Genomic DNA, 13,439 nt, shown 5'->3' with positions numbered 1-13,439 from the left:
CTCTACCCCAGAGGGCTGAGGATGCTCAGTCGTTGAGTGTGTTCAAGACAGAGACCAATAGATTTTTGAATATTAAGGGGATATGGGGATATTGTGGGAAGATGGATTTGAGGTTGAAGATCCACCATGATTTCATTGAACAATGGAGCTGGCACAAAGGGTCGAATGGCCTGCTTCTCCCATTGTGTTCTCCTTCTCACTGTTTGGAGCTCTATTTAAAAAAAAAAATTACCCAGCAATGTAACAGCTTCCCCTCTGTTCCTTAACTCAAGCCAAATAGATTCAGTCCGAGAACTACCTAGTGTATCCTTTCAATTTAGAACTGTAACATCATCCTTAATGATGATGATCTTATAGAAACATTTAAAATAATGAAAGGATAGACAAGATAGAGGCAGAGAGGTTGTTTCCACTGGTCGGGGAGACAAGAACTAGGGGGCACAGCCTCAAAATACGGGGGAGCCAATTTAAAACCGAGTTGAGAAGGAATTTCTTCTCCCAGAGGGTTGTGAATCTATGGAATTCTCTGCCCAATGAAGCAGTTGAGGCTAGCTCATTGAATGTATTCAAATCACAGATAGATAGATTTTTAACCAATAAGGGAATTAAGGGTTATGGGGAGCGGGCGGGTAAGTGGAGCTGAGTCCACGGTCAGATCAGCCATGATCTTGTTGAATGGCGGAGCAGGCTCGAGGGGCTAGATGGCCTACTCCTGTTCCTAATTCTTATGTTCTTATGTTCTTTTTAAGGAGGTGGCCTTGGAAATAGTGGATGCATTGACAGTAATTTTCCAACATTCCATTGACTCTGGATCAGTTCCTATCGAGTGGAGGGTAGCCAATGTAACCCCACTTTTTAAAAAAGGAGGGAGAGAGAAAACAGGGAATTATAGACCGGCCAGCCTGACATCGGTAGTGGGTAGAATGATGGAATCAATTATTAAGGATGTCATAGCAGTGCATTTGGAAAGAGGTGACATGATAGGTCCAAGTCAGCATGGATTTGTGAAAGGGAAATCATTCTTGACAAATCTTCTGGAATTTTTTGAGGATGTTTCCAGTAGAGTGGACAAGGGAGAACCAGTTGATGTGGTATATTTGGACTTTCAGAAGGCTTTCGACAAGGTCCCACACAAGAGATTAATGTGCAAAGTTAAAGCACATGGGATTGGGGGTAGTGTGCTGATATGGATTGAGAACTGATTGTCAGACAGGAAGCAAAGAGTTGGAGTAAATGGGTACTTTTCAGAATGGCAGGCAGTGACTAGTGGGGTACCGCAAGGTTCTATGCTGGGGCCCCAGCTGTTTACACTGTACATTAATGATTTAGACGAGGGGATTAAATATGTAGTATCTCCAAATTTGCGGATGACACTAAGTTGGGTGGCAGTGTGAGCTGCGAGGAGGATGCTATGAGGCTGCAGAGCGACTTGGATAGGTTAGGTGAGTGGGCAAATGCATGGCAGATGAAGTATAATGTGGATAAATGTGAGGTTATCCACCTTGGTGGTAAAAACAGAGAGACAGACTATTATCTGAATGGTGACAGATTAGGAAAAGGGGAGGTGCAAAGAGACCTGGGTGTCATGGTACATCAGTCATTGAAGGTTGGCATGCAGGTACAGCAAGCAGTTAAGAAAGCAAATGGCATGTTGGCCTTCATAGCGAGGGGATTTGAGTACAGGGGCAGGGAGGTGTTGCTACAGTTGTACAGGGCCTTGGTGAGGCCACACCTGGAGTATTGTGTACAGTTTTGGTCTCCTAACCTGAGGAAGGACATTCTTGCTATTGAGGGAGTGCAGCGAAGGTTCACCAGACTGATTCCCGACTGATCAAGAAAGACTGGATCAACTGGGCTTGTATTCACTGGAGTTCAGAAGAATGAGAGGGGACCTCATAGAAACATTTAAAATTCTGACGGGGTTAGACAGGTTAGATGCAGGAAGAATGTTCCCAATGTTGGGGAAGTCCAGAACCAGGGGACACAGTCTAAGGATAAGGGGTAAGCCATTTAGGACCGAGATGAGGAGGAACTTCTTCACCCAGAGAGTGGTGAACCTGTGGAATTCTCTACCACAGAAAGTTGTTGAGGCCAATTCACTAAATATATTCAAAAAGGAGTTAGATGAAGTCCTTACTACTATGGGGATCAAGAGGTTTGGCGAGAAAGCAGGAATGGGGTACTGAAGTTGCATGTTCAGCCATGAACTCATTGAATGGCGGTGCAGGCTAGAAGGGCAGAATGGCCTACTCCTGCACCTATTTTCTATGTTTCTATGTTTCTATAACAAACATCATACATAACTTTCATGTTTATACATAACACAGGATATATAACTTATTTTTTTCCATATTTACAAATTTAACTTTACCACTTGTTTTCTGTTTCGAAGAGGATACCTTCGCTCTCGAACAGAACCTTCCAAACATGGTGTTGAATCTAAACTCATTCGAGGCTCATCCTGAGGAACGTTTTCCTCCATGGAATTTCCTTGATTTTCATTTGCATTCACTCTAACTTCAGGCTCTTTGTTTTCCCGACTCGGACTCAGACTTTCATTCTGATTCTCTCCTGGGCTCCACACTGTGGATGTGGCCGTATTGTGTACTGCAAGTGCAGGGTTAATAATAAACAGAACCAGGCACATTTCCGGAGGCTTCCGACAGAGCTGCCTGCCATGTAGAGAGCTGTGTGTGCTGTGCTCTGTGAATATATCACATTTGGTGGTGAGATGGGATTTTTCGGATGATTTAAAGCTTAAATTTTGTTGGGAAAGGATTCAGCCAGCCGACGGAGAGACTTTGGAAGTTTCTGTCTTTGGAAAAAAGCTACAAAATCCAAGGTAAAATACAGCACGCGGTGTGAACTGCTAGAGATTAAAATGGCAGGTGTAATCGGACATTTGGGTGAATATAGACACGGCCGGGAACGTTTTAAAGCGTATGTGGATCAGCTAGGAATGTATTTCACTACAAATAATATAATCGAAGTTCCAGACAATGCAGTCCAGAACTGGGCTGTGTTGGAACGTAAGAAAGCGATCTTCTTATCGGAGGTGAGTCCAGCATTATACAAAACCCTTGTAAATCTGCTTGTGCCTGATGAGCCAAAGGACACAACGCTTAAAGAGATTTTAATGAAGCTGGAGCAGCACTGTAACCCCAAACCGTTAGAAATTGCTGAAAGCTATTGTTTCGGGATTTGGAATCAAAAGGCTGATGAATGTATCAGTGATTACATCGTAGCATTAAAAAAGCCATCGATGCACTGTAATTTTGGAAACTTTCAAAACCGTGCATTACAGGATCGTTTTGTTTGTGGGGTGAAAAATGATGCGATCAGAAGGAAGTTATTGACGACGGATGACTTGACTTTTGAGATTGCTTATCAGACAGCGAGGTCGATGAGCATGGCTGAACAATATTCCCGAGAATTAAATAATAATTACGGTCGTCAGTCAACCGAGGTAAATCACCTACAGGTTCAAAGTAAAAGACGGTCGGGGCCCAAAGTCTCAGAAACTGGAAATTCTAACAGAGTGTCGAATTTGTGCTATAGGTGCCTGGGACAACACATTGCTCAAAGTTGTCCATAGGTGAAGGCAGACTGTTTCTTTTGCAGAAAGACTGGGCATCTTGCGAAGACATGCCGACTGAAGGGTAATCCAGCTTTCAAAGCTATGAGTCCAGCGTTCAAAGCTATGAGTAGAAATCCCAAGAGACTATATAGCATGGAAGAACAACAACAGGACGAGGAGATGATAGAGTTACATGTCATCAGGAGCACGAGCTTAACGGACAACGATTCGGAAAGCATCAAAATCCACATAGATGTTGCGGGATTCAAGATACCAATGGAAATTGACACGGGTGCATCCATGAGTGTAGTACCGGAATCACTATATCACGACAAATTGCATGATTTCCAACTGGAGAAATCCAAGATAGAACTGCGAGGACGACATATCTTCACCACTCTTCCTGGTAACCACTTTAACCATTTATGGTGATGGTTCTTCACTCACGGAGCACAGCACACACAGCTCCCTACATGGCAGGCAGCTCTGTCGGAAGCCTCCGGAAATCTGCCTGGTTCTGTTTATTATTAACCGTGCACTTGCAGTACACAATACGTCCACATCCACAGTGTGGCGCTACAAATAATTCAAACTTACAGACATTACAAGTGCTATGGAATCTTTTACATCCTCCTGAGACAGCAGGCGAAGATACCTTCCTTAATCTCAGAGCACCGGGTGCAGGAAATTGATCATAACTCACAGGCTTGCAGTGACACTGGACATCAAAACACCCAGAAACACGAAGACCATTAACCCTGAAGGGAGAGAGCAGAGGGTAACATAAGAGCGGTACCCATTTATAAACATATAAAAAGTGAAAGGATAGTTAAAGGAAGGGTGGGGCTGATTAGGGACAAAAAATGGAATCCTGGTGGAGGCAGAGGGCATGACTGGGTACTGAATGAATACTTAGGATACTTTTTGGATATTAAGGGAATCAAGGGATATGGGGACAGTGCAGGAAAGTGGAGTTGAGGTAGATCAGCCATGATCTTATTGAATGGCGGAGCAGGCTCGAGGGGCCGAATGGCTTACTTCTGATCCCTATGTTCTTATGTTCTTAGCATCTGTCTTCACAAAAGAGGCTGAAGTTAATATCACAGTAGAGAAGGAGGGAGTAGAGATATTGGAAAGGATAAAAAATAGATGGAAAGAAGAAGCTAAATAGGTTGACATCACTCAAAGCTAACAAGTCATCCGGTCCAGATGCATCCTGTGTTGCTGAGAGAAACCAAGGTTTGAGACAGAGGATGCTCTGACCACAATCTTTCAATCTTCATTGGTTATCAAAGTGATTACAAATGTTACACCCCTGTTTAAAAGGAGAGAGTGATAAAACTGATACTTTCAGGCTAGTCAGTCTAACGTCAGTGGTGAGGAAACTTTAGAGACTATTGTCAACGACAAAATTAATTTCACTTGGAAAAGCATGGATTAATAAGGGACATCGGGCATGGATTTGTTAAAAACCAAATCGTGTCTGACTAACCAGATCGAGTTCTTTGATCAAATAACAGAGAGGGTTGATGAAGGTTCTGTAATGCTCAGTAGATGTTGTATGAATGAACCTTCAAAAGGCATTTGATAAATGACCATATAAGAGACATTTAGAAAATAGAAACACATGGGGGCCAAAATTCAATGCAGCCAGAAAGCTGGTGTTTTAATGCCTTTTTTCCCCGATTACCGCCGCAAAGTTTGCAGTGGCCATTGGATCAAAATTCAGCTTTTTGACCCGAAAAAAGTGTTCCCGTCTTATTAGCCCTGCAAAGCTGAAATTTGCAGTCTTAATTGGGGCGTTATTCCCACAGGAAATTTGCCCTTAGGGTGGTGTGGCAATAGCAGCACAGGCACGAGGGAATGAGCGTATCGGTGCTGCTTTGGAGAGGATGGCCGCGGCTCTGAGCGTCTAAGTGCTGTTATATCTGGTGGCTCTCAGACTGTGGCTGCTCGCATGCAGTCTCAGCTGTATGCCCCCCGAGACCTCAGTGTTGCTTTTGCCGCTGGATCCACCATGGACCTTCCAGTGTGGCGCCACAGATTGGTGGTGTTGGTGCCGTGCCGCTCCTGGTGAGTGACTCAGGCTCCTCGGGCCAGGATACGGATGATGTACTCCCTCCGGCTCGCAGCAATCCTGGACCCAAACCTGTCACTCCGCCTGTGCCTCCACACATGGCCTCACCCGAGCCAAGCCAGACTGAACCCTCCCAGAAGGGTACTGACCAGTCTCCAGTCGGCCCTTCCAGGCCCAAAGGTACTCGAGGGCATCCTAGAAGGACATCTGCAGCTTTTCACACAGGGAACACAGCAGCCTTCCCAGAGCCATGAGGCAGCCAAAGGGGAGACACTGAGGCAAAGTCACAGGTTAGGCACGCGTAAGAGGGGGTTATAAGGAAATGCACAAGGGTTGTAAATTATGTTTATATGTTATTTTTCTGCACTGTTTATTGTTCTGGTTGGTAGTTGTTTGGAGTTATATTGATTATGTATTAAATCTTTATTTTTCGCACCTATATCTGGGTTGCTGTATAATGTGAGGTGAGCATCATCATCGGCAGTCCCTCGGAGTCGAGGATGACTTGCTTCCACTCTAAAAGTGAGTTCTCAGGTGACTGAAGAGTCTATGTGGGACCTACAGACTATCACTGTGGGACAGACAGTGGTTGAGGGAAAGGGTGGCTGGGGAGCCTGGTTTGCTGCACGCTCCTTCCGCTGCCTGAGCTTGTTTTCTGCATGCTCTTGGCAATGAGACTCGAGGTGCTCAGCGCCCTCCCGGATGCTCTTCCTCCACTTTGGGCGGTCTTGTGCCAGGGATTCCCAGGTGTCAGTGGGAATGTTGCACTTTATCAAGGAGGCTTTGAGGGTGTCCTTGAAGTGTTTCCTCTGTCCACCTGGGGCTCTCTTGTGTGTCGGAGCTCCGAGTAGAGCGCTTGCTCTGGGAATCTTGTGTCAGGCATGCGAACGATGTGGTCCATCCAGCGGAGCTGGTCGCGTGTGGTCAGTGCCTCGATGCTGGGGATGTTGGCCTGGGCGAGAACGCTGACGTTGGTGCGTCTATCCTCCCAATGGATTTGCAGGATCATACGGAGGCAGCGTTGATGGTACTTCTCCAGTGCTTTGAGGTGTCTGCTGTATATAGTCCCCGTCTCTGAGCCAAAGAGGAGGGCGGGTATCACTACTGCCCTGTAGACCATAAGCTTGGTGCCAGATTTGAGGTCTTGGTCTTCAAACACTCTCTTCCTCAGGCGACCGAAGGCTGCACTGGCACACTGAAGGTGGTGTTGGACCTCGTCACCGATGCCTGCCCTTGCTGACAGTAGGCTGCCGAGGTATGGAAAATGGCCTCACCGTGGATTTTGATGACTGTGGGGGGGCAGTGCTGTGTGGTGGGGTCAGGTTGGTAGTGGGCCATTGTTTTACAGTTGTTTAGTGTAAGGCCCATGCTTTCATATGCCTCAGTGAAGGTGTTGACGATGGCTTGAAGTTTGGCCTCTGAGTGTGCGCAGACGCAAGCGTTGTCTGCATACTATAGTTCGATGACAGAGGATGGGACGACCTTGGATCTAGCCTGGAGGCGGTGGAGATTGAACAGATTCCCATTTGTTACCGCGTGGAATGCTGAGCTTTTCCAATCTGAGCCCCTGGATTGAGATTTCCGCTTTCTCTCTGTGAATCTCGGGATCTCTATTTCTCTCTCTCTAGTTTTTTTCCCCCACTTTTCTCTTTCTCTATTCCTATTTCTCTCTTTCCCAATCAAATTTTCTCTTTCTGTTTCTCATTCCCTTTCCTCACTTCTATCTCTTTCTCCTTTCTCTTTTGCTCCTTTCCCCCTCCCTCTCTCTCTCTCCCTCTCTCTTTCCCCCTCCCTCTCTCTCTCTGACCCTCTCCATCACCCTCTCTCTTTCCCTCTCCCTCTTTCTCTCTCTCACCCTCTCTCTCACTCTCTCTTTTTCCCTCTCCCTTTCCCCCCCCCCCCCCTCTCTCTCCCTCCCTCCCCATGAGTGTGGATTCTGGGCTGAACTCCTCGGGTCCATTGAAGAGGCTCCTGGACTTGTTGCTGCGTAATACGGAGCTAGCTCCGGGATCTCGCCTCGTCCAGATCTCCCCCAGATGATCCCTTACCGGACTTCTCTATGAGATCGACTCAGCTATTATGACCACGAGGACTCTGGGGAGCTTCCGACCCAGGTTTGGATCTTACTTTCTTGTCTCTCTCTGCTCCCACGGCTCCGAGATCTCTGCCATTCTGCACCGGCCCTAAAAGCTGGCGGGGGCACCGTCAGCTAAAGGGCCGGCTACTTCACGCTGAGGACGGGTCCGGGGGCGGAGCGGCAGCGGTGTACACTTTTAGCGCGTCACTCCTGCCGCAAGCCCCACACCGCCACGAGAGTCGGTGGTGGCCCACACCGCTGCAAGACCTCCCGGGCTGAATTTATGTCGGGGTGGCCAGTTGAGCCCAAAGCAATGGCCACTCGATTTTGGCGAAAGGCCGCCGCAAACGGGCAGTAACGGTCCTTCTCCTGTACTTACATCAGATAAACTAAACTCGTCAGAAATCAAGTGTGCTATTTTAACCGTGTGCTAAGTCTTGATTACTGCCACACAACCTCTCTGGCACTGAAAATTAACTTTAACAAGTGTGGAGTCTCATTCCTTCAGCTTTTAATTATTGCTGGAGATTTAAATTTTTTTAATTTTTTTAACTTTCTTTGCTTTACGTGTCTTTTTTCTCTCTCTCTTAATCCAACCTTTCTTTCGCTCTATTTCTCTTTCTGTACCAGATTTGACATTGAACTTACACTTCCTGGTGTTCATTAACGATTCTTCAGTCTGATTGGTTAAGGAGATGCACAATTTCACACAGGTCCCAGACCCCCTGTCGAGGGCGTTGCACTTTTTGGACAGTTGGCTGATTTCAAAAGCCCCTGGAAAGTCTTTGGGCCAAGTGCATCACAGCGCTTTCGCCGCTGACTGCTAAATCCCACTCACTATATCCGGCTGCAATCCCATTTGGTGAATGGTATCCAGAGCAGCCACACAATTTTGCAGGTACCATACAGATCTTGACAAAAGAACATGCCATCATATTAACAGCAGAACCCCATCAGGAGTACTGCATTCAGTTCTGGGCGCCACAGTTGAGGGAGGATATATTGGCCTTGGAGGAGGTCAGTGCAGATTCACCAGAAGGAGGTGGTTGGGCCTCTACTCATTGGAATTCAGAAGAATGAGAGGTGATCTTATCGAAACGTATAAAATTATGAGGGGGCTTGACAAGGTGGATGCAGAGAGGATGTTTCCACTGATAGGGGAGACTAGAACAAGGGAGCATAATCTTAGAATAAGGGGCTGCCCATTTAAAACTGAGATGGGGAGGAATTTCTTCTGACAGAGCGTTGTAAATCTGTGGAAATGCTGCCTCAGAGAGCTGTGGAAGCCGGGACATTGAATAAATTTAAGACAGAGATAGACAGCTTCTTAAGCGATAAGGGATTAAGAGGTTATGGGGAGCGGGCAGGGAAGTGGACCTGAGTCCATGATCGGATCAGCCATGATCATATTAAATGACAGAGCAGGCTCGAGGGGCCGTATAGAAACATAGAAAATAGGTGCAGGAGCAGGCCATTTGGCCCTTCGAGCCTGCACCACCATTCAATATGATCATGGCTGATCATACAACTTCAGTACCCAACTCCTGCCTTCTCTCCATACCCCCGATCCCTTTAGCCGTAAGGGCCACATCTAACTCCCTTTTGAATATATCCAATGAACTGGACTCAACAACTTTCTGTGGTATAGAATTCCACAAGTTCACAATTCTCTGGGTGAAAAAGTTTCTCCTCGTCTCGGTCCAATATGGCTTACCCCTTAGCCGTAGACTGCGACTCCTGGTTCTGGACTTCCCCAACATCGGGAGCATTCTTCCTGCATCTAACATGTCCAATCCCGTCAGAATTTTATATGTTTCTATGAGATCCCCTCTCATTCTTCTAAATTCCAGTGAATATAAGCCTAGTCGATCCAGTCTTTCTTCATATGTCAGTCCAGCCATCCTGGGAATCAGTCTGATGAACCTTCGCTGTACTCCCTCAATAGCAAGAATGTCCTTCCTTAGATTAGGAGACCAAAACTGCACACAATATTCAAGGTATGGTCTCACCAAGGCCCTGTACAACTGCAGCAACACGTCCCTGCCCCTGTACTCAAATCCTCTCGCTATGAAGGCCAACATGCCATTTTCTTTCCTAACTGACTGCTGTACCTGCATGCCAACTTTCAATGACTGATGTATCATGACACCCAGGTCTCGCTGCACCTCCCCTTTTCCTAATCTGTCACCATTCAGATAATAATCTGCCTTCCTGTTTTTGCCACCAAAGTAGATAACCTCACACTTATCCACAGTATGGCCTACTCCTGCTCCTATTTCTTATGTTCTTAATGATACCGGGGCTAAAAGGTTTAAATTATGAAGACAGGTTGCATTAGATTCCCTCGAGTGTAGAAGGTTGAGAGATGATCTGATCAAGGTATTGCAAATGTTAAAAGGATTCGATAGGGTAGATGTGGAGAAATAATTTCCTCTGGTGGGCGAATCAAGAATGCGAGGACATCATTTTAAAATTAGAGCGAGGTCATTTAGGAGTGAAATCAGAAAGCAATTTTTTCCACACAAAGGCTAGTAGAAATCAGAAATGCCCCCCACCGTCCCCAAACACTGTGAATGCTGGGGGACTATTGGAGCTTTGTAAAACAGGGATCGATAGATTTTTGTTAGGGAAGGTGATATGGAGCAAAGGCGAGTAACTGGAGTTGAGGTACAGATCAGCCATGACCTAATAAAAGAAACAAAAGACTTGCATTTATATAGCGCCTTTCACGAACACCGGACGTCTCAAAGTGCTTTACAGCCAATGAAGTACTTTTGGACTGTAGTCACTGTTGTAATGTAGGAAACGTGGCAGCCAATTTGTGCACAGCAAGCTCCCACAAACAGCAATGTGATAATGACCAGATAATCTGTTATTAGTGATGTTGATTGAGGGATAAATATTGGCCGGGACACCGGGGCTAGCTCCCTTGCTCTTCTTTGAAATAGTGCCATGGGATTTTTTACATCCACCTGAGAGGGCAGAGGGCTTGGGCTCATTCGAAAGACGGCACCTCCGATAGTGCAGCACTCCCTCGATAATGCACTAGATGTTTGCACTCAAGTCTCTGGAGTGGGACTTCAACCCACAACCGTCTGACTCAGAGGCAAGGGTGCTACCCACTGAGCCACTGGCTGATTGTGGAATGGTTAGAATGACGGAACAGGCCCGAGGAGCTGAATGGTCTCCTCCTGTACCCATGTTGTTGCTAACGTGAAGTAACATTCCAATCAATGAGATGAGGCAACAGCTGACATATCTCAGATTGCGGTAGCGGTGGAGACTACTGAAAAGGGAGCTGTTGACTGCTCAAGGTTGGAGCAGAAACCCGACACCTGCAGATATATTTCAGTCTAATTCCTGAGAGCTTTCAGACTGCAGCCTGCCAGCAAATCCATTTTACAGGTTGGTGATTGTAATGTATTCACCTCGTGGGTTCTTTGCTTAAGAATTCATAGCAACACATTGCTATTAAGAACTAGTTTGTTTATTAACAAAGGTTTAACAATCACACTACACATTACAAGTTCATCCACTAGGCTCACAACTCCATACCTCATTGTGGATGACCTAGACCCAACTGACTGGGATTTTATTGAGGCTAAGTCACTCACAATGCAACAGCTCTACAAACCTGTGAGCACACGCACAGATGCATACATTACAGTAATTCTCAACTGGTATAAGACAATCAATATACTGCTTCTATCATTCATCATTATCAATGCAAGCTCCTACAAGCAGCAATGGGCTAAATGACCAGACAATCTGTTTTAGTCATGAGTGAGGGATAAATATTGACCAGGATACCGGGGAGAACTATCCTGCTCTTTGAAATAGTGCTGTGGGATCTTTTATGTCCACCTGAGAGGGACGATAGGGTCTTAGTTTAACATCTCATTTGAGAGACGGCACCTCCAACAGTGTGGCGCTCGCTCAGCACTGCACTGGAGTGTCAGCCTGGGTTATGTGCTCAAGTCTCTGGAGTGGGACTTGAACCCACAACCTTCTGACTCAGAGGTGAGAGTGTTACCCACTGCTGTCACCCAGCAGGGATTGGGCGACTAGCGACAAATCTACTCAGTGTATTCGCTAAGGTCGGAAGCTCTGAAAACCTGGGCCATGGGCTATATGGCCTCTTTTTTCTGAAGTCAATTAATGCCCATCTATATTACTGTATAGATTATTCATCACAAACCGATTGCCAGTCTGGTATAATGTTTCCAAGCCCTCAGCATTTCAAAGGTTGCGGTAAAATATGATAGCTCCTGATCATTTCTTCCTCATATTTATCCTTCCAGTGCTTAATCTCCCTTTTGTAATCAGCTCTCACAGCTGTCTGTTGTTTTAATAATATATGATTAACTGCATGGCAGGCACGCATGGGATCCGCACCCTGTCATTTGCACCATCTCCACTATCTCTGCCACCAGGTTACGGAAGCGAACCAGCTTTTGGAGCCATTGCTTTGGCACAGTAAATGTGACAATACCTGCACCGTGCCAGATTTCAGCCCACGAGTCTGACTCACGGGTGTGAAGGTAGACACTCAGCCACTGCCTAGAAATGAGGCCTGGGACATTTTAAAGTCATGTGAATCTCACTGGCCGACCTCCCACACATTCCAGCCAGCCAGCCGCCGAGACCAGGTAGGTGGCGGGATTGGCCTGTGGTTATCTCGCAATCGGGAACAAGGGGACCTGACTGTAAACACACACACATAGACACACACAGACAGACAGACAGAGATAGACACACACGCAGACAGACAGAAACAGATAGACACACACACACAGACATACACACACACACGCACACACACACACTCACACTGACACACACGCACACACTGACACACACACACACAGACATACACACACACACTCACACTGACACACTCACACACAGACAGACAGACAGGAACCTATACTTGCAGGGCAGAACATTCAGTTCGATCTGGGTCGTGAATATACTGTGCCTTGCAGTGTTTTATCCAGAATGTTCTCCGCTTGTGAATTCATTACAAATGTCAGCGTAAATCTTAAGAACAAGTGCTTGGGGATTCCGCTGTAACCTTTCAGTCCAACTCACCCGAAATCGGGCAAACCAACGCAAAAGATCGAGGAACTTCAAGCGCGACTCGGGTTTGCGCATTGCGCTGGTTTAAAAAACATTGCGCGAGAAGCCGGCCCCGCCTCCAGTTCGAATTAATCGCCATTGGGAGTTTCCGCTAATTGCGGCCAATTTCAGGCCTTCGGAGGTGGCCCTTGAAATGAAGCTGGTTCTTTGAGGCGTAAGGGCCGAGAACAGGTCAGCGAGCACAGGATGGATGAAGTGGACTTGGTGCGAGTTGGGACACGGGCAGCAGAATTTTGGATGATGTCAAGTTTATGGAGGCTGGAAGATGGTGGGCCGGTTCACACTGGGGACACCCTCCTCTAGGCACAGCCCGGGAGGTGGCCACATTGTTGAAGTGTTGTGTGTGCGTGAAAAAGGAAAAAGGAAAGCACAAAGCACACAGAAAACTACAACGGTTTGAATTAGACAACGAGGAGGCGGATGAAGAAATGCTCAACTACTCACTGTTGGACAAACCTCAAACCCTTTAATGACACTCTTCCTCGAATCACCTCCTCAGAGGTCTATCTATCTATCTGTCTCTACGGCAGTTGTGTCTTTTACAGAGATGAATAAAACAGTAACAGCGC

At 46.5% G+C, this 13,439-nt stretch overlaps 1 protein-coding gene across 2 annotated transcripts in view; it reads left to right on the top strand.

Annotated features, from left to right (window-relative positions):
- st3gal4 (ST3 beta-galactoside alpha-2,3-sialyltransferase 4) overlaps positions 1–13,439 on the top strand; it is a 308,604-nt gene that overhangs the window by 37,249 nt on the left and 257,916 nt on the right. The window contains exon 1 of one of the 2 annotated variants that reach the window (XM_070894290.1): positions 7,681–7,768. The exons of the other annotated variant lie outside the window; for it this stretch is intronic. The gene's annotated coding sequence lies outside the window, so the exon portion shown is untranslated. Of the gene's footprint in view, positions 1–7,680; positions 7,769–13,439 lie in introns of those variants that run through there. 2 annotated transcript variants of the gene reach the window in all.

The sequence above is a fragment of the Pristiophorus japonicus genome, chromosome 11, assembly GCF_044704955.1.
Source record: "Pristiophorus japonicus isolate sPriJap1 chromosome 11, sPriJap1.hap1, whole genome shotgun sequence".
NCBI classification, from domain to species: Eukaryota; Metazoa; Chordata; class Chondrichthyes; family Pristiophoridae; genus Pristiophorus; species Pristiophorus japonicus.
Note: the sequence above shows the minus strand (reverse complement) of the source record. Positions and strands in the feature narration are given on the sequence as shown.